This window comes from Trichosurus vulpecula (assembly GCF_011100635.1).
Source record: "Trichosurus vulpecula isolate mTriVul1 chromosome X unlocalized genomic scaffold, mTriVul1.pri SUPER_X_unloc_6, whole genome shotgun sequence".
Lineage (NCBI taxonomy): Eukaryota > Metazoa > Chordata > Mammalia > Diprotodontia > Phalangeridae > Trichosurus > Trichosurus vulpecula.
The window spans coordinates 955,421-977,797 of NW_023494382.1; the positions used below are offsets into that span (position 1 = coordinate 955,421).

Sequence of the window (22,377 nt, forward strand, 5' to 3'; positions counted from 1 at the left end):
ACTGCATTTCCATCCTCCAATGCAGCCCATGAAGAAGTAATCCTGAACTCAACGCTTTAGCACCAACAGTAAAGCGGTTATTGATCATGTTCCATTTAGGCTCCAGCTCTGGTCTCAAGTTTGTCCCCTCCAGTCAGGTGTGATGATGGCAATATGATGGAATGTGTGCTTATACACTGACTCTCAAAAAGATATTCTGCAGTGGGGGAAGTGGAAGGATGTATGCAGTAATACGAGTGGAAAATAAATGAGGGTTCAGATGCCCAATAGTACTTTGCAATTATAATTGGTTCTGAATTACAGTCATTTGAAATCCAATGTAAAGAAATAATGCTGTACTCTCAAGTAATGAAATATTGGGGGAGAGGGTTGCTGTGCTGCCGAGCTCCTGCCTCTAGGAAGAGAAGTGACTTATTTCATTCCTATTAGGGAAATTGCAAAAGAGAGAAAACTGCCATAGAAGCATTGAAAGTAATGTTTAAAAATGCAAGTATTCTTTCATCCTAAAAAAAAATTAATGGGATATAAAAAACTTTGAACCTCTAGAATTGGCAAATGACCTTTATACATGGAGGCACCTACTACTGAAGTATGGTTTTTTCAATCTAGTTCCTATAAAGAAGATGGGGAATTTTGGATAGTTAAGAAATGCCAAGGCATAAGAAAGTGTCTTAGCATCAAAGAAGGTGGCAGAATTAATTTAAAGCAGAGGGGAGATCCCTGGATCTTCTATGTGTTACGAAAGGAAAAAGAAATGGCTGTGTGCAAACTACAACCCTGGGCAGGCATAGCCCTACTGATGTACTGCAATGCCCAGGGTGACATAGGGTTGGTCACTCAGGGCCATTGAGTCCAACCTGTGAATAAACAAGAATCTCCTCCTTGCTCACATTTGGCCTCTGCTGGAACACTTGCTCATTATTCTAGTTTATTACCACTAACTGGCATACGTGTAATGGAGCCCCTCTCCATTTTGCCATAGTGCTAATCACTATTTTCCCCATATTCTGAGTTAAAATATACGTTTCTGTAATTGCACCAAATCAGAAAGTTGGAAGGGGCCTCAGGCCATCTGGGTCAACCCATACTTGAGTAGGAATCCTCTCTCCAACATGCCAAACAAGTATAGCCCTCTAGCTTCTACAAGAACACCTCTAGTAATGGGGAACTCTTGGCCATCCAAGGCAGTCCATTCCATTGGCTTTATCTCTTCTTTAACAAAATCTACTCATTTTATTGAGAACTCCTTTTATGGGAATACATTTCCAATTTCACAATGGAAGCCTATAGAATGCACTTTAAAGCCAACTTTACTTCAGTGTACCTATTGCATAAGGTAAGGAGTACTTAGAGAAAAGTTTTCCCTTGACTGAATCCTTTTTAAATGCTTTTTTTCAAAATAAAAGGGTTGATCTAAAAATAAGCATGTCTTCTTGCTTTTTTTGACATTTCAAATTTAATTTATTTAATATATTTAGTTTTCAGCATTGATTTTCACAAGAGTTTGAATTACAAATTGTCTTCCCATTTCTACCCTCCCCCCCCCACTCCAAGATGGTGTATATTCTGGTTGCCCTGTTCCCCAGTCAGCCCTCCCTTCTGTCACCCCACTCTCCTCCCATCCCCTTTTCCCTTCCTTTCTCTTAGGGCAAGATAAATTTCTATGCCCCATTGCCTGTGTATCTTATTTTCTAGTTGCATGCAAAAACATTTTTTTCTTTTTGAACATCTGTTTTTAAAACTTTGAGTTCCAAACTCTCTCCCCTCTTCCCTTGCCACCCACCCTCCCTGAGAAGTCAAGCAATTCAACATAGGCCACATTCGTATCATTAGGTATAACCCTTCCACAATATTCATGTTGTGAAAGACTAACTATATTTTCCTCCTTCCTAACCTATCCCCCTTAATCCAATTTTCTCCCTTGACCCTGTCCCTTTTCGAAAGTGTTTGTTTTTGATCACCTCCTCCCCCATCTGCCCTCCCTTCTATTGTCCCCCCTTTTTATCTTCTTCCTCCTTCTTTCCTGTGGGGTAAGATACCCAATTGAGTGTGTATGGTATTCCCTGCTCAGGTCAAATCTGATGAGAGCAAGATTCACTCATTCCCCCCTCACCTGCCTTCTCTTCTCTTCCTACAGAACTGCTTTTTCTTGCCACTTTTATGCGAGATAATTTACCCCATTCTATCTCTCCCTTTCTCCCTCACTCAATACATTCCTCTCTCATCCCTTAACTTGATTTTATTTCTTTTAGATATCATCCCTTCATCTTCAACTCACACTGTGCCCTCTCTCTCTCTCTCTCTCTCTCTCTCTCTATATATATATATATATATATATATATATGTACACATATATATATATATGTACACATATATATATACACATACATATATACATACACACACATATGCATAAATATGTCTATATGCATATTCCCTTCAGCTACCCTAACACTGAGGTCTCATGAATCATACACATCATCTTTCCATGTAGGAATGTAAACAAAACAGTTCAACTTTAGTAAGTCCCTTGCGATTTCTTTTTCTTGTTCTTTTTCTTGATTACCTTTTCATGCTTCTCTTGATTCTTGTGTTTGAAAGTCAAATATTCTATTCAGCTCTGGTCTTTTCACTGAAAAAGCTTGGAAGTCCTCTATTTTATTGAAAATCCATATTTTGCCTTGGAGCATGATACTCAGTTTTTCTGGGTAGGTGATTCTTGGTTTTAATCCTAGCTCAATTGACCTCCAGAATATCGTATTCCAAGCCCTTCGATCTCTTAATGTAGAAGCTTCTAGATCTCGGGTTATTCTGATTGTGTTTCCACAATACTCAAATTGTTTCTTTCTGGCTGCTTGCAATATTTTCTCCTTGATCTGGCAGCTCTGGAATTTGGTGACAATATTCCTAGGAGATTTCTTTTTGGGATCTATTTGAGGAGGCGATCTGTGGATTCTTTCAATTTCTATTTTGCCCTGTGGCTCTAGAATATCAGGGCAGTTCTCCTTGATAATTTCTTGAAAGATGATATCTAGGCTCTTTTTTGGATCATGGCTTTCAGGCAGTCCAATAATTTTTAAATTATCTCTCCTGGATCTATTTTCCAGATCAGTGGTTTTTCTAATGAGATATTTGACATTGTCTTCCAGTTTTTCATTCCTTTGGTTCTGTTTTATAATATCTTGATTTCTCATCAAGTCACTAGCTTCCACTTGCTCCAATCTAATTTTTAAGGTAGTATTTTCTTCAGTGGTCTTTTGGACCTCCTTTTCCATTTGGCTAATTCTGCCTTTCAAGGCATTCTTCTCCTCATTGGCTTTTTGGAGCTCTTTTGCCATTTGAGTTATCCTATTTTTTAAGGTGTTGTTTTCTTCAGTATTTTTTTCCGTATTTTTTTGGGTCTCCTTTAGGAAGTCATTGACTTGTTTTTCATAGTTTTCTTGTATCATTCTCATTTCTCATCCCAATTTTTCCTCTACTTCTCTAACTTGCTTTTCCAAATCTCCTTTGAGCTCTTCCATGGCCTGAAACCAGTTCATGTTTTTCTTGGAGGCTTTTGTTTTAGGCTCTTTGACTTTGTTGACTTCTTCTGGCTGTATGTTTTGGTCTTCTTTGTCACCAAAGAAAGATTCCAAAGTCTGAGACTGAATCTGGGTGTGTTTTCGCTGCCTGGCCATGTTCCCAACCAACTTACTTGACCCTTAAGTTTTTCGTCGGGGTATGACTGCTTATAGAGTAAAGAGTACTATGTTCCAAGCTTGGGGGGATGTGCTGTTGATTTCAGACCTATTACAGCCAGCTCTGCCACACCAGCCCTCCTCCTTCCCCAAGAACCCCCAACCCGGACTGGACTTAGATATTCAGCAAGCTCTGTACTCCTGCTCTGATCCACCACCTAATTCCTTCCACCAGGTGGGCCTAGGACCAGAAGCAACTGCAGCCGTAGTTTTGTAGCTGCCCCACCTCTGCTGCTCCTGGGGCGGTGGCTGAACCGTGAATTCTATCACCCTGTCCCCAGCAGCTTTTCCCACTAACCTTCTCTCGTCTTTGGTGTTTGTGGGTTGAGAAGTCTGGTCACTGCTGCAGTTCACTGATTCAGGGTGCTAGGGCACACTCTGCCTGGCTCCTGCTCTGGTTGGTCCACGCTGCCCATGCTGGGCTCTGCTGTGCTCCGCTCCACTCCCAGTTCCATGCGGGATAGACCTTACCCAGAGACCATCCAGGCCGTCCTGGGCTAGAGCCCTGCTTCCCTCCACTATTTTGTAGGTTCTGCAGTTCTTTTCTGTTGTCTTTGGTGTTTGTGGGTTGAGAAGTTTGGCAACTGCCACAGCTCACGGATTCAGGGCACTAGGCCTGCTCCGCCTGGCTCCTGGTCTGGTTTGTCCATGCAGCCCACGCTGGGCTCTGCTCCACTCCCAGCTCTGTGCACGAAAGACCTCACCCAGCAGCCATCCAGGCTGTCCTGGGCTGGAGCCCTGCTTCCCTCTGCTATTTTGTGGGTTCTGCAGTTCTAGAATTGGTTCAGAGCCATTTTTATAGGTTTTCGGAGGGACTTGGCGGGGAGCTCATGCTAGTCCCTGCTTTCCAGCCACCATCTTGGCTCTGCCCCCATGTCTTCTTGCTTTTGAAAATGATATAAGCAATTCTTTTACCTCTCCTTCTCCACCTCCCCCCTTGCCTTTAAGAAGAGAGAAATATGAGGAATAAATATGTCCTAGATTGTTTCTGGTTAAAAAAGAAAATACCACATCAAAAGTCTTGGCTCACCATTTAAAACTAACAAGGGAAACAGGGACATGTTTGCAGGAATAAAGTGTATTGGACTGATTACACACGTGGATGATCTTATGAAAATGACTTTAGAAAAAAAGTGATGTATTAAAAATTAAAGGAGTGCCCCAGATGCTGAATATAATTGCTATGACAATGACAATGATGACTCACTACAATGACTATTTCTATTATTAATTTATTATTATTCTTAATATCACTTAATGCATGATCTAAAAAGAAATTAGATTGGTCATATGATAAGAGTGAGAGATAAATAATGGACAGGTTATGTGCTCTATTAGTTTCTTCATGATATCAAGAGAAATAAAGGGAGATCCCTAGAATGCTGGGTGGATTCTGTGTGGTAAACTTATGGGAGAACAGGGATGAGATGCAGAGGGTTGATGAATCCATCTCATACCAGCTCCCAAGAGCCAATTGTTAAATTTTCAGTGTAAGTATTTACACCTTGGAAACCACCAAATACTATAAGTTGGAGCTTGTGTTATTATTTTATTTTCCAGCTTAAGGAAGTAATGGAGAAAATGTAGAAAATGCAAATTAAACTTAAAAGTGTGTCACGCATTTTTGGAGAACCAAATGTTAAACATTCCTAGGTAAGGATCTCACAGGGTGGGCAGCCATGGGTGGATTGCAAAGTTAAGAGAAGCCCAATAGCATCACAAAATTTTTAAATGAGAATAAGAGGACTAAAACCCAGATTTTTTGATCCCTAGACTCATCCATGTTCCTTCTGCTGTACCACAGTGACTATTGTGGATTACTTTTTCATTCACTTCCATAAGAAGATAAAACGTTTTATCTTTGCATTTCAATTATAAGTACAGACACACCTGATGCCATATGGGCATAGTTTGTTCAAGAGGGAGAATGCCATGGGCTTTCATTATGGATCCCTTGATCACCTTAACCTCAAGTCATGCCTCCTAGAAGCGTTAAAAAACAGAAGAAAATTATACTGACACTGATCCCCAAATAGAGGTGACTGAAACAGCACTGCCACCTTGGAAATTGACTTGGACCACTTTTAACCTTCCTCCATTGAGGAGAGTGAAGTCAGGGAGGAGAGGAAGAGAAAAAGGTGGGTAAAAGTATTACACATGAGTCCTCTATGACAGAGGTGGTAATGGGGTGGGATAGGGATGGGGGAATTAGAGAAAGTTTCATGGGGGAAGTGACTCTAGAACTGAAGGAAAATAAGGATGTTGAGAGGCAGAGAAGAGGATCAAATGCATTACTGGTGTAGACAATGTGAGATACAGAGTAGGGTGTCAAGCTCAAATAGAAAGGAGAGTCCATAAAACTTTATAAGGATCCTTGGAGGCACATATTGACTTAGAAAACCATCTATTAATATCTTCTGTGTTTTACTGTGTATTTGTTTTATTAAATGTTTCCCAATTATATTTTAATCTGGTTCAGCGGCACTTGGGAGTATGCTTTGTGTGGCCCTCTACTGCTGTATGTAAATGATGTATCTGTTGGGGCACAGGCCTTGGAATCTGAGGATAGTATTTCCATATGACCTGCCAGTAACTGGGACACTTTCTAGATGACTTTGGTGTCAGCATGGACCAAATTTTTTTGATTATGGTATTCACTTGGCACAGTGCATGAAGTTTAGAAGGCAAAGGGACTTTGCGGTGGGGTCTGCAGGATTTAAAGAGCTTTTACTTCACTCACCCCACTTTGTGGACACCCTGTATGGAAGGTACCATGGAGTCCATATAGAGTCCCTTCTCCATTTCTGGTGAGTGGCATCTGCAGCTGTCACAATCTGATTCTGATCTTCCAACAATAAGAAAGTAAGACATAATCATTACTCAGATGAAGAAGTTCAGTGTCCAGCCATGTATTTACCCACTGCTAAACTGTGATCCTCCCTCACCCACTTGATCACCCACTTCCTTAACAAGTATCATGAGTGAAGGCTGTCACCAACTATCCCCCATGCTTGAGGTGGTAACAGACAGATGACTATTCATAAGGCAAGCTCCCTCTTTTAGCTGAGCATGCTGAAGAGTGAAGACTGAAGTGCCCAGTAATATCAAAATCTGGGGTACATGTGCCTAGTGCTTCTTGATTTTCAAATGCTTTTTCCCAGAGTATTTAAAAGCAATTGCTATGAAATTGACTCTGAAGAGATTCGTGAACAACATGCTAGATGCAGGAGATGAGGATTTATCAGGGAGATGGGGACCCACAAGTCAGTAAGAGTGACAATGCATTGCACTTGTGGGACCCCAATTTGCTACAAAGGCATGGGGCATGGCTTATGGAAATGAATAGGTGATTTCCCATACTTATCACAAAGCCTCTCCATTCCATGCTAAGGCCTGTATTCAAAAGTAGATCCTTTTTAGGAGGATCCTTCATGACTCTTTTGTGGACTCTCATCAAACCTGATTGGATTCTGGGGCATAAGACTGAGAGCAACTTCTCTAATGCAGAGAATCTTTAACCTGGAATTTGTGAACTCAATTTTTTTAAAAAAAACTCAATAACTAAATTTCATCATTTATTTTTTAATATTTATTTAAAATTTTTTGAGTTTCAGATCCTCTCCCTCTCCAGCCCTCCTCCATCTATTGAGAAGGCAAGCAATATGGTACTCATTATATATGTGAAGTCATGCAAAACATATTTCTATATTAGTCATAGATAAATATATTTCAACTTTATTTCTTTCATATTTTTATGGTTTTGTGCATTTAAAAACATTATTCTGATGTTTTACTAGCCTGGCAAAGTGGTCCATGACACAAAAAAATGGTTAAGGCCCTCTTCTCTCAAGCAGCATTCCCAGCCTTAGCATCATGTTAGCCAAAAATGTGAGAGCTGAAAGAGACCTGAATGCTCTAGCCCAAGACAACATAGGAAGGGATTGATCAAGCATTTGAACCTAGGCCTTTTAATTCCAAGTACAGGGCACTCTCCTGTCTCTTAGCCACTGGGGCAAATTTTAAACACCTTGGCAAAACTTTTATTGCCAAGTCCCATATGCCTCAAAAATTATAAACTTAAAAATTTTTTTAAACCCTCTTGTTTCTTTTCCTTCCCTTTAGTATCCTATTTCTTCTTCCCTGGCACCTCTCTTCGCCCCCCCCCCCCCCGTTTTCTCTCTGATCTCCAGTGACAGCTCCTATCTCCCTGATGCACAGAGACTGCAGAAAACCAAACTGACCACTGTACAGAATGTAGATATTTAGATGTTTTACACAGTATAGTCTGGAATGGGAAATACTGCTTTAGAGCATTTTCCCACTCCTCTCCTTTTCAGGTCACTATACAGGCAGCTGGGTGGTATAGTAGATTGAGGACTGGGCCCAGAGTCAGGAAGACCTGAATTTAAATCTGGACTCAAACACTTAACAATGTGACCCTGGGGCAAGTCTCCTTCAGTTTTGCCAATTGCAAAATGAGGATAATAATAGTCCTATGTCCCAAGGTTATTATCAGGATCAAATGATGTGTATAAAGCTCCTGGCATATAGTAGATATGTAATAAATGCATGTTTCCTTCCTTTATCAAGGCCCACCATCTACATGAAACTTTTCTTTATTCACCTAGCTGCTAGTGCCCTCTCTCAATCTATGCTGTATTTATTTCGTATCATGGTTCTAAAAAGATTTTTTAATAAACATTACATATATGATATTATTTTTAAAATATGCTATTTACATATTGGCTTCCTTGACAGACTTTAAACTCTCTGAGGGCCTAGCACAGTTCCTTGGGATTAATAAATGTTTCTTGACTGAATGATATAACATAACAGCTGGCTTCAACTATGTGTAGGACTGTCATGCAGAAGAAGGTTTAACTATATTCTATATTGCTAAAGAAAATTGAACTAAAACCATTGTGTGGGAATTACATAAAGGCAGGCTTGGGACTCAATACAGGGAAAAATCTTCTTAATAATTAGAATTCTCTGAAGATAGAATGAGCTGCTTTGTAACATAACACAGTCCCTGAGACTGGGAGTATTCAATCATATGCTGAATTGTCACTTGTTGAAGATATTGTAGCAGGGAATCAAGAATTAGACAACTTCCATGCATTCCGGATGAAAAGGCCAGAGCTGGTCAGAAACTTTGAAATTCAAATTCAAGAGTAAAGAGAAACATAAAGAAGTAAATACATTTGATTAATTGGAAGGGTCAGTATGATAAGGAATTGCTTATATTCTAATGGAAACAAGTGTCTTTTCAGAACCCTAATGTCTTCAAGGGTCATAGAGAAAGTTATATAAAACAGGAGACCTGGAGATGATTTTGGTCTGTTTTGATAGTCTTAGAATAATAATGAAATGAGAGGGAAGGGGAAACTCTGAAGAGGAAAGGAATCTTGGTATCACATAATAAGTGCATGAGATTATAAGTATGCAAACATGAAGGAAGGGGCTGTGGGGAAGTGCATATTTCACTTTCATCTGAACCACATAAAAGAAAGATGAAATTTCTCTCTCTCTCTCCACACACACACACACACACACACACACACAGCCCTTCATGCATGTGTGTGTGTGTGTATGTGTATATATATATATATAAAGCTTGATATAGATACACACTGAACTTAACACAGAAATAGGTGGGGGCAGGGTTTAAGAGGAAAAGAGAAAGGTCAGGACAGGTGAGGGATTGCTTGTAAGCAAAACAATGTCCAACACTAGAGAGTCCAGCATGAAATGGAGATGAAAAGGAAAGGAAAAAAGTAAAAAGCTGTACTTTAGGATAATAGGAAGAGAAGTGGGGCAATGGAGTGGAAAGAGATCATTTACTGTTAAGCAAATTCTTCTTTCACCCCATTCCTTTTTCCCAAAGAAGGGGACAGAGATCAAAGAGAAGAAAAAGTACAAGAGAACAAGATGAAGGAAAATACCCAATAAACAGTCATAACCATTGTAAGAAATGGGAGGAGGAGTTTTGTTTCCACAGAACCAAAGGTGTGCTTCTCCGCCCTCCCCCACCCCAGCTTTAGCAGAGACCAGGCCTCAAGGTCGGTCAGGTGAGAGGTCAGAGGCTTGTATGCATGTGCATACTTTTTGAAAAGGCAATCTAGGGAATTAGAGAGGCCAAACCCACTTGAACCTGTTCAAGCTTATCTAGGGTCTGGTCTTGGTCAAGAATCCAGGCCTACTGATTTTCATCATTTGCATATGTTAAAGAGGGAAAGTAGGAGAAGTAAAAGAATATAGTTTAATCCTAAACTAAGACAAGGAAAATCTAGTTAACTTCACTTTTGCTTCTGTATCCTTGTTATCCTATTTATATAAACTGTATAACCTAGGAAAACTATGTAAAAAACAAAAACTGTAAACTAACCATGACTCTAGCAGGAGTGGAGGGAATGGTTACCCCTCCTCCTGCAGCTGTATCAGTGAGTGTTCCCATGAGCACTACAGCCGCTCTCTCGGGGAGCATAATAAAATGCCTTCCTCTGCCCACTTTGGTCCTGAGTTCTTTGGGTGTGAATGGGCAAATCAGATGGATTTTCCTAAGGTCAAGTGCAGGGAAGCAACAGGCAGTGGAAGCTCACCAGGCTTACTCCTGGATCTTGTTTTGGGGTGTCCTGTGATCCCCACTGCGGTGTTAAGAGGGCTAATACTCTGGATTCCCTTGGGGAACCCTGTGATCTGCACGGCCTTCTTAAGGGGACATCACTTAGCGTATTAGGAGGGCAGAGTTTATAATCTCAAAGAGGATCATAAACATGTCTGAAAGGTTCGGAACCGCCGGATATAAGAAACTCTCAAAGTAGAAGGCAGAAGAATCAAAACATATATTTAGGCTCCACAGTAACCAACCCATGAACCAGCAACCCCATTTTGATATATTGATCAAAAGCTTCCAGGCCCAATAAGTACGCCTTGAAAGAGTAACCAGGAGGCTACAGAGAAGCATGATTGCATAAAGCAAAATCATGCTTCCCCCTCTATGGTAAAAAGATTACCCACTGGCCTGAAGTCTTTGTTCAGCTTCCTCCCGTAGGTCAGCTCTGCTACTGGCAGCTCCTGCTTCAGCTGTGACTGTGGCTGTGGCTGTGGCTGTGGCTGTAGCTGTAGCTGTAGCAGCCTCTGGCTCCAACGGGAGCTGCTTTTAACCATCCAGCTTCTGCGGGGGGTGTAAGGTACACCGGGGGAAAGCACAGGTTCTTTCAATCTGCTTAAGCAAGGTGAAGGGGGTTGAACGGGAAAGCACAGGTTATTTCCATCAGCTTAAGCAAGGGAAGCAAGGTGAAGGGGCCGACAAGCTTACTCCAGTCCAACATACAAACAGCATTCAGTTCAGGGGAAAAAGCCAAACTAGTCAAGGCCACTTGTTGACTAAGTGCTAAGGAGCCCATTTTTGGTTGCCAATACACTCCACCCCTTGTTATAGGATACATAATCTAATCAGCCATGTATCCTAGAACATACATTGTGATCCAATTACAAAGGAAACTAAAACATATCATTCATTATAAAGCAAAACATATCATTTGGTGACATTCCTAAATATTGGTTTACGATTCAAATGTGATCCACCCCTAGGTCCCAGAAAGATAATCTCTTCAATCAATCATCCCCAAAATAATTATTAATAATTCAAATGTCCACCCCTAAATCCTTGTATCCATTACATAGGATCAATAATATCATAATAATAAAACAACATAGCAAAGATAACACAAAATAAGTAAACATAGAACACTATCATCATTCCCACCCCCCCTTGAATGATTGGGGCTCAAAATCTTGGGGTAAGGGGTGAAGGTCTCATTTTCCATAGCTTCTTCATGCTGAAATTGGATGTAGAGATGGCCCTGCCCCAAAAAGTCCCATTCCAGAGGTCAGTTCTTTAATGAGCTGGCAGGAATTCCAAGAATGCTATGTGCTTAGGCAGTCACCAGAAAGTGCAGGGTGCTTAAGCCTAAAGGAAACAGAACTAGCAACAACGTTAGCCAAAACAAAGGACAAAAAGAGTAGACAAGTATGGACTATTATTCTTCAAATAAAATCATCTCAAGTTTGGTTGAGATTTCAGTTATGCAAAGATCCAACATCAGAGCCAAACTCAGGTGGGAAATGTTTCTTTTCAAAAGGAACATAATGAGGAAGCCAAGAGGATCCCACCCTAGATAGAGACTAAGATTGTCCTCTCAGCCTTTCCCCAGATGTACAAGGAAACACAATGGGAAAATTAAACTAAGAGGATCCCATCCTAGATAGAGACTAGGATTGTCCTCCCAGCCTTTCCCCAAATGTACAAGTTTTCATCCGTTAATCACACAAGGTCACCTTTCCTCTGAGTGGCTTATGGCATTTACCAGCATCAGCCATACCTGTGGAGTCTGTGAATCTATTATTATAACCTATTCACGGTAAAATATATGGTTCAGGGGTACGATTTGGTAATTATTTTCCCCTGAATAGACAACTGTTACAGTGTTGTCCTTCCCATGGGCTATAACTTCTGCAGCCTTTGGAATATCATCTGGCTTCCGTTTTACCCATACCTTAGCTCCTGACTTTATTCTATCAATGGAGCAAGACCCTTTTGCCCCTCTAGTAGTTATTTTGGGAGGAGGGTCAGTTTTCACAAAGGGTATTTTTTCACAGGGGATAATAATCACTTGAACTATCCTATCATTTCTACAAAATTGTACAGGATTTTTACCCATATTCTGGAGTGTCACAACAATTTCTTTTTGATATTTAGAATCTATCACTCCAGCCAATACATGTATTCCTTGAGCCGCTAATCCTGGTTTAGGTAATATCCGTCCAAAATGATTCTTGGGGATTCTCATACATACTCCAGTAGGGGTTTTTCTTATCTCTTTCCTATTTAACCTAAAATTCTCTATACAATGTAAATCATATCCTGCTGAACCAGGTGTTCCTGGACTTGGTAGTGGGACATCTTCCCTCACAGTCCAAAATTCAATGTTTTGGATCTCACATGTTTGCTGTTCTCTGATCTGCAGATTTGGGGTCATCATTCTGGCTAGAGGTGTACTCCCCCCTAAGGGCCTATTATTCAAATTACGTAAGGCAATAGACAAATTATCCTTCCAATGTCGATATGAATTATTAGAGCTTAATTTTCTCAGCTGTTCTTTCAACAATCCATTCATTCTTTCAATTAGCCCAGATGCTTGTGGGTAATATGGAATATGATATATCCATTCTATATTATTCAACACACAATATCTTTTCACTTCTTTGCCCTTGAAATGTGACCCATTCTCACTTTGAATCTGCATTGGGGTTCCATAATATAAACTTACAGTATCTAGAGTTTTACAGGTGTTTTTCTGAGTTGCGTCTTTATAAGGACAAGCCACTAGTACACCTGAATAGGTGTCAACACACGTACATACATATTTACATCCTTTATCCTGGGGTAGTGGGCCAATATAATCTATCTGCCAAATTTGGGCTGGAACTTTTCCCCTTGCTATTTCTCCAGTAACTATCCTAGGAAGAGTTCGTTCTTTTTCTAATTGGCATATACAACACTCCTCTGTTATTTGTTTTAACAACGCGTGAGAAATACTGATACCTCGATCCTGTGCCCATCGATGGGTGGCCTGGACCCCTAAATGGCCAGCAGTCTGGTGGACCCATCTTGATAAGGCTGGGTCATCAGTTGGAGTCGGAGTAGGGACAATACATTCAGTAGCAATCTTTGCTAGTCGATCCGCATGTGCATTGTACTCACGTTCTGGTGTGGTCAGGGTTGCATGAGCATCAACATGAAAAACTGACAGATCTGTAACCAAAGACATGTCCCATATATTTTCCCATAACTCTTTACCCCAAACTTGTTTGCCATGAATCTCCCAATTCTGATTCCTCCATATAGGCATCCACGTAGCTAATCCATTAGCTACCACCCACGAGTCAGTAAATATATGACACTGTCCTCCTCTCTCTGCTCTGATGGCCTGATGCACTGCCATCAGTTCAGCATATTGGCTACTTCCACCTATCCCAGAACTTTCCAGAGTTCTCCTTGTACAGGGGTTATAGGCTACTGCTTTCCAATGTCTCTTCTGTCCTAAATATTTTGCTGTCTCATCAGTAAACCAAGCATGTTTCTTCTGTTCTTCATTTAGTCCGTCATATCCATTATTCCATTTCACTAAGGATGGTACCATCTGTTGCTTAGATTCAAGGGGCTTTTCATTGCTCTCAGTATCAATGTTCGCCACAGATTCATGTAGAGCAGAAACTCCATTTTTGCCTGCTCTGGACCTATTCTGAATATATCACTTCCATTTGATTATGCTTGCCTCTTGTGCATGTCCAATTCTGTGAGAAGCTGGGGTACTCATTACCCAAGTCATAATTGGAATTCCAGGCCTTAATACCACTTCATGACCCAGAGTTAGTTGCTCAGTTTCTACTAAAGCCCAATATGCAGCTAACAGCTGCTTCTCAAAAGGTGTATATTGCACTCCAGATGAGGGCAGTTTCCTTGACCAAAAGCCTAAAGGTACACTTCGGCTTTGTTGTTTTTGCCACAGACTCCAATTTGCATAGTCATCTTGTACAGTCACTTGTAACTCCACTGGCCCATTTTGCATAGGCCATAAGTCTAGAGCTAATTGGATAGCAGCCTTTGCTTCCTCAAAAGCTCTACTTTGTTCAAGTCCCCAGTCAAATTCATATTTCTTTCTGGTGACTTTATACAAGGGTTTTAAAATCTGTCCCAAATGTGGGATGTGGTGTCTCCAGTAACCAAATAGCCCTATAAACTTTTGGGCCTCTTTCTCATTGGTAGGGGTGGGAAAATCCTGGATTTTTTGTCGAGCTTGTGGGAGAATTTCTCGCAGTCCTCTATTCCACTGTATCCCCAAGAATTTTACAGTTTGAGCTGGCCCTTGAACCTTTGCGGGGTTGATTTCCCATCCTTTGCTTTTCATATGGTCAATTAATAATGCTAAACTCTCCTCCACCTCCTTTATATTCTTTCCCTGTATCATGATGTCATCTATGTAATGTGTAAGCTGTACACCAGGTAACTTTAATTCATCCAAATGTTCAGCTACAATCCTGTGGCAAATAGTTGGGCTATGAATATATCCTTGCGGCAGGCATGTAAATGTATACTGTCAGCCTTGCCAAGTAAAAGCAAACTGATTCCATTGCTTGGGGTCTATTGGGATTTTAAAGATGGCATTGGCCAAATCAATAACTGCATACCAAGTCCCTTCATGTTTTTGTATTCTCTCTATTAAAGTAACCGTGTCTGGAACAGCAGCATACAAGGGAGGAGTCACTTTGTTCAGCTGTCTATAATCTACTGTCATCCTCCATGTCCCATCTGACTTTCGGACTGGCCAGACAGGGTTGTTCCATTGAGTAGTTGTAGGGACTAACACTCCTGCTTCAACACATTCTCTTATAGTGTTGGCAATTTCATCTTGCCCACCTGGCACACGATATTGCCTCAAAGTAATTATTTTAGAAGGTTCGGGCAAAGTGATTGGATCCATCTTGATTTTCCCCACTAAGACTGCATTAATGCCCATTTTCCTCACAGCAAATTGGTATTTCCCTTCGGGTAAATTTAAGGTCATACCCTTCAATATGTCTATTCCAATGATGTATTCGGGAATAGGCACAATAACCACACTATATTCTTTCTTGGGCAACTGTCCAATTTTCATCATTAATTTAACTTGCCTGGCTGATATTTCAGTCCCTCCTAGTCCTGTAATGGTAATAGGCGTTCCATGGCTGAACCTGTTTGGATTTCCATAAATAAGGGTGGCCTCGGCCCCAGTATCTATTAATGCCTCAGTTACCGTACTTGACCCATTTTTCCAATATATGGTCAAGTTAATGTGAGGTCTGCAATCCAGCCTGTGTATTTCCTTAATTTGGACTGGGGCTCGCCCTGTTCCCTAGTATTCCCTTTCATGTGATTCACTTGGGTTTGAAGGTTCAACATTTGTAGCATTTGCAGGAGCAGTTCTTATTTCCCTATCTCTCCTGTTATCAAGTCCTTTATCTCTATACATTCTATATAATTCATTGGTTGGAATTCCATCTATCATTTCAAAACCTACCCCTGCTCTCAATAGAGCAGTAAACATTTCTTTCCTTGTTACTCTCCTTTGGCGCCAAGTTTGCTGGTTATTCACCCTTCTCTCTCGAGGAGATCTATCCCTTCCCCAGTCACCTAAGTCATGTAACTGTAAAATCTTATTTATCACTGTTGTAAGACGGCTCCCTACTTCTCCAAGTAATAAATTCAAAATTAGTTGTTTATAAGCAGGGGGAGCTGTCCTAATTATTAAATTCCTATGAGGCAGTCCCATTGGATCATTGTAATATTTGTCTGCGGTTCCTATCATAATGGCAGTCTTCATCACCTCCTCCTTTAGTCTCATGATACAATCTCTAAGTGAATACCAGGGTCTGTGCTCAGTGGGCCACATAGAATCAGTAGCATATCTCTTATTGCATCCCACAGCGGCTAACGCCAACAGAGTAGTCCTGCTATCACCATCTCCTTGCTGATGATGTTCCCTAAAAGCTTGTTGAACTAGAGGATCATGGCTGATACCTATGAATCTCATACAGTCTGTCCTATCTACTGATATTCCACTGGCCCCTTGATCACTGAGTCTTACCATCCAAGATATTAATGGTTCTCCTATTCTTTGGCTGAATCTACTCAAAATATCTGTGACCTCTTGCGGTGAGAAATCTTCCTGAATTTCCCTTGTAACTGAATCTTCACCTCGGGTTTCTGTCTTCCTCCTTTGTATGGGTCGAGCCCTTGTCTTATCATTTAACCATCTCCTGTTCTCTGTGTGAGGGACATCCTGAACCCCAGTAGTGTTTTGTGCCTCAGCCCCTAACGTTGTCTCATTTTCCCCCCACTCACTTCCTCTGCCACCATGGCTAGGACGAAGCAGGCAGTCAGGCTCTTTCTGGGCTGGGTTGAAATGCACTCTGGGCTTTTTTGGTCTCCTGTTGCTCTTAGCCACATTAATAGAAAAGTTCTCATTTGAGTCAGTTTGGTCTCCTGCTATCTGAGATTCCCCTTCTTGCTGTGGGGTAGGAGTGCCCCCATGTCTTTCACTTAATCTCAATCTTTCGTATACTAGCCGGTAGGCTGATAACACTATCCAGCTTTGCCTAGATAGTGATGCCCCTGACTGAATCCCAACTTCTTGTAAACACTTTTCCAAATCCCTAGGATCTCCTCTCCGTAGCCTTGGTTCCCAGTTTTCACATGGTCCAGCTTTTTTAGCCAATTCTTTTGCTAGGGAGGAATAAAATGGATCCTCCCATCCTGGGATATTCATCTCTTCCTCTGAAATTGTTCTGCTTCTAAATAGAGATCTTATACCTAGCGATCCCATCCTCGTCACCAAATGTATTAGGAGGGCAGAGTTTATAATCTCAAAGAGGATCATAAACATGTCTGAAAGGTTCGGAACCGCCGGATATAAGAAACTCTCAAAGTAGAAGGCAAAAGAATCAAAACATATATTTAGGCTCCACAGTAACCAACCCATGAACCAGCAACCCCATTTTGATATATTGATCAAAAGCTTCCAGGCCCAATAAGTACGCCTCGAAAGAGTAACCAGGAGGCTACAGAGAAGCATGATTGCGTAAAGCAAAATCATGCTTCCCCCTCTATGGTAAAAAGATTACCCACTGGCCTGAAGTCTTTGTTCAGCTTCCTCCCGTAGGTCAGCTCTGCTACTGGCAGCTCCTGCTTCAGCTGTGGCTGTGGCTGTGGCTGTGGCTGTAGCAGCCTCTGGCTCCAACGGGAGCTGCTTTTAACCATCCAGCTTCTGCGGGGGGTGTAAGGTATGCCGGGGAAAGCACAGGTTCTTTCAATCTGCTTAAGCAAGGTGAAGGGGTTGACCGGGAAAGCACAGGTTCTTTCCATCAGCTTAAGCAAGGGAAGCAAGGTGAAGGGGCCGACAAGCTTACTCCAGTCCAACATACAAACAGCATTCAGTTCAGGGGAAAAAGCCAAACTAGTCAAGGGCACTTGTTGACTAAGTGCTAAGGAGCCCATTTTTGGTTGCCAATACACTTAGGACTTCCGGCCCTGTCTCGGGAGCCTTGTGATCTTACTGCCATCCTAAGGGGCCATTGCTTGGGTCTTCCTTAGGGTCTGACCCCTAGGAGGCCCTGTGATCCCCACGGATTAAGGGATGGCTACCACTTGGTCTTCCTCTGGGAGTCCTGTGGTCTGTACAGCCTTCCCTAGGGATTATCACAGGGTTCTTCCTCAGGACTTTGGCCCTGCCTAGGAAGTCCAGTGATCCCCAAAACCACGTTTCTCACAATTTGGGGGCTCGTCCGGGATTCTGAAGACCCCAGGAAGGGTGAGTAAGATAGGGCAGAGGGAAGAGCGCTCCCGCTCACTGTTAGAGCGGTCCCACTGTCTAAGCTGAAAACCCCCTGGAGGCTCTGAAGGACCCGAGACCTTGTTTGAACAAGAAGAGTGTGCAGACGAACGCAAAGGGAACGGCTGGAGAGTGCGCAAGTCAGGTCACCTGAGCAAGGTAGGAACAAACGGGTAGTAGTACTGCCTTGTCAAGTCTGGGGGTTCTAGATTGAGAAGTAAGGTTTGCCTAGAACAGGAAATAAGAGCTCTAAGAAAAGGTACCTGGGGAGGATGGAAAGGATCCTCCTAACATTCCTCCTCCTGTTAGGAAGATTGTTGGCTAGCTGGGAAGACAATAAGTCGACCCACGGAAAGTGCACCTAAGTGGGGATAATGGATGTCTCCTAGTGCTTGGAAGAAAAGCACTCGTGGGTTGACACAAGGAAAGTGATTTGGTTTAATATTGGAAGTGAGTCTGAATGCAAATTCTAAATTGTTCATGTGAAATGTCTGTCTAATGTTTTGTCTGTGTTTTTTTTTGTTCTATGTTCAGGTAAAAATGTTTAACTCTAGGAGACCTTTGGTATTAAAATAGTTAGATAAGGAATCAGAGCTGAACCTGCCAGTTGGGAGGACTGGGGGCTCTGAATTAAGGTTTGGTTAGATTCTTGTATGTCAAATCTTCTATGAAGTTCAGGATTTTTTTTAACAAAGTCTCGAAAGTCACAGAGTTTATCAAATCTCTATTTATTTTCATTCAAGATAATATTTACATTTGCATGGTTTTTGGCCAGAGCACCAAGTCTTTTGCTCTCTGATATATTGTGTTCTAAGACCTGTGGTCTAATGTCTCTGCTGCTAGGTTTTGTGTAATTCTTATTGTGGCAACATCATATTTACATTGTTTCAATCTTGATGATTCTACCAGCTTTTACTGGGTGAGTTGATTTTTTCGGAGATCATCCCATGATTTGTCAAGTGTTCTGTGATTCAATCAGCAGATTCGAACTGGGCGAATTTCCTTTTCAGACACCCTCCTAGGATTAGACAGTAAAAGTCTCAAAATCAATGTTGCATATCACACAGATTGCTGCAATAAATATCCACTAACACAAATTGTAATATATAGGGAGAATACGCTCAATTGTTCCCTTCTCACCTCAAGACCATGGTTTTCTATGCAAGAGGTCACAGTAGTGATAAATAGGAACAACAATGCTGATAATGATAATAATATCTCTCATTTGTACCATAGTTTCAGGTTTCCAATGTGCTTTACGCATATCCTATCTGCATATTACAACCACTCCAGGAAATAGACTGTATTACTATCTTCATTGTATAAATGAAGAAACTGAACAATATTCCACCCAATGTCAAACCTGTCTATAAATAGATTGATTACAAGTGTACATTCGGGCCCTCAACCTAAGGATGTGAACAACAGATGAATTTTTGTATCTCTGGCACACCAGACGTTTTGAAATGGAGGAAATTCTCAACAAAATAATTCCAATGCTATGGGATCTGAAGCTATTCACTGTTCCTCTGTGGACCCCAAAGTTTGCCTTTGGCGAAGTGAGTGGGTAAACCTATGACATGTCTGAGATCCCTTGATGAATCTTATGGTCTTGTGTCATTGGCTCCAAAAGTCAAAGAGTTCTCTAAGTATTTAAAATAAATATAAATATCTTGAAGTATAAATGAGCCATGAGAAAACTAGCAACTAATCTGAAAGAGGGTAGTATAGAATATCAAAATTATCATTCCACCACTGAAATTTCCACAACAAAATAGTCGTGGCATTAACAGTAACCCACTAACCCACAAGAAGCCAATTCTAAACCCAGACCCAGTGCCACATAGTAATCTACCGCAAATCACAGCATAATACAATAATCCGCAGCCAATATTTGTATAACATAACATTACATACTATGTCAAAATACCCCTGTCCCAAACACCACCCACAACCTGCCTCCTTGTTTCCTTTGCAGGAATGATCTCTCTAAGTCCCTTACTTGCTGTTACCACCCTCTGCCCATGTTAGTTACCTTGGCGATAGAATCATAACATCACAAGTGTTCTATGATGCAATAAGGAGCAGCTTTTACTGGGTGACTTGATTTTTAAAGAGATCATCCCGCCATTTGTCAAGTGTTCTGTGATTCAATCAGCAGATTCGAACTGGGCGAATTTCCTTTTCAGACACCCTCCTAGGATTAGACAGTAAAAGTCTCAAAATCAATGTTGCATATCACACAGATTGCTGCAATAAATATCCACTAACACAAATTGTAATATATAGGGAGAATACGCTCAATTGTTCCCTTCTCACCTCAAGACCATGGTTTTCTATCCAAGAGGTCACAGTAGTGATAAGCATGTAATAATAGGAACAACAATGCTGATAATGATAATAATATCTCTCATTTGTACCATAGTTTCAGGTTTCCAATGTGCTTTACGCATATCCTATCTGCATATTACAACCACTCCAGGAAATAGACTGTATTACTATCTTCATTGTATAAATGAAGAAACTGAACAATATTCCACCCAATGTCAAACCTGTCTATAAATAGATTGATTACAAGTGTACATTCGGGCCCTCAACCTAAGGATGTGAACAACAGATGAATTTTTGTATCTCTGGCACACCAGACGTTTTGAAATGGAGGAAATTCTCAACAAAATAATTCCAATGCTATGGGATCTGAAGCTATTCACTGTTCCTCTGTGGACCCCAAAGTTTGCCTTTGGCGAAGTGAGTGGGTAAACCTATGACATGTCTGAGATCCCTTGATGAATCTTATGGTCTTGTGTCATTGGCTCCAAAAGTCAAAGAGTTCTCTAAGTATTTAAAATAAATATAAATATCTTGAAGTATAAATGAGCCATGAGAAAACTAGCAACTAATCTGAAAGAGGGTATTATAGAATATCAAAATTATCATTCCACCACTGAAATTTCCACAACAAAATAGTCGTGGCATTAACAGTAACCCACTAACCCACAAGAAGCCAATTCTAAACCCAGACCCAGTGCCACATAGTAATCTACCGCAAATCACAGCATAATACAATAATCCGCAGCCAATATTTGTATAACATAACATTACATACTATGTCAAAATACCCCTGTCCCAAACACCACCCACAACCTGCCTCCTTGTTTCCTTTGCAGGAATGATCTCTCTAAGTCCCTTACTTGCTGTTACCACCCTCTGCCCATGTTAGTTACCTTGGCGATAGAATCATAACATCACAAGTGTTCTATGATGCAATAAGGAGCAGCTTTTACTGGGTGACTTGATTTTTAAAGAGATCATCCCGCCATTTGTCAAGTGTTCTGTGATTCAATCAGCAGATTCGAACTGGGCGAATTTCCTTTTCAGACACCCTCCTAGGATTAGACAGTAAAAGTCTCAAAATCAATGTTGCATATCACACAGATTGCTGCAATAAATATCCACTAACACAAATTGTAATATATAGGGAGAATACGCTCAATTGTTCCCTTCTCACCTCAAGACCATGGTTTTCTATCCAAGAGGTCACAGTAGTGATAAGCATGTAATAAATAGGAACAACAATGCTGATAATGATAATAATATCTCTCATTTGTACCATAGTTTCAGGTTTCCAATGTGCTTTACGCATATCCTATCTGCATATTACAACCACTCCAGGAAATAGACTGTATTACTATCTTCATTTTATAAATGAAGAAACTGAACAATATTCCACCCAATGTCAAACCTGTCTATAAATAGATTGATTACAAGTGTACATTCGGGCCCTCAACCTAAGGATGTGAACAACAGATGAATTTTTGTATCTCTGGCACACCAGACGTTTTGAAATGGAGGAAATTCTCAACAAAATAATTCCAATGCTATGGGATCTGAAGCTATTCACTGTTCCTCTGTGGACCCCAAAGTTTGCCTTTGGCGAAGTGAGTGGGTAAACCTATGACATGTCTGAGATCCCTTGATGAATCTTATGGTCTTGTGTCATTGGCTCCAAAAGTCAAAGAGTTCTCTAAGTATTTAAAATAAATATAAATATCTTGAAGTATAAATGAGCCATGAGAAAACTAGCAACTAATCTGAAAGAGGGTATTATAGAATATCAAAATTATCATTCCACCACTGAAATTTCCACAACAAAATAGTCGTGGCATTAACAGTAACCCACTAACCCACAAGAAGCCAATTCTAAA

General features: G+C 40.9%; 1 long non-coding RNA gene and 1 pseudogene across 1 annotated transcript; both read right to left on the reverse strand.

Annotated features, from left to right (window-relative positions):
- LOC118833242 overlaps positions 1-22,377 on the reverse strand; it is a 632,463-nt pseudogene that overhangs the window by 566,237 nt on the left and 43,849 nt on the right.
- LOC118833246 lies at positions 19,191-22,371 on the reverse strand. Its single transcript, XR_005009304.1, has 2 exons — positions 21,397-22,371; positions 19,191-20,369 (listed from the first exon to the last, which is right to left on the reverse strand). It is a non-coding gene; the product is annotated as an uncharacterized LOC118833246 (long non-coding RNA).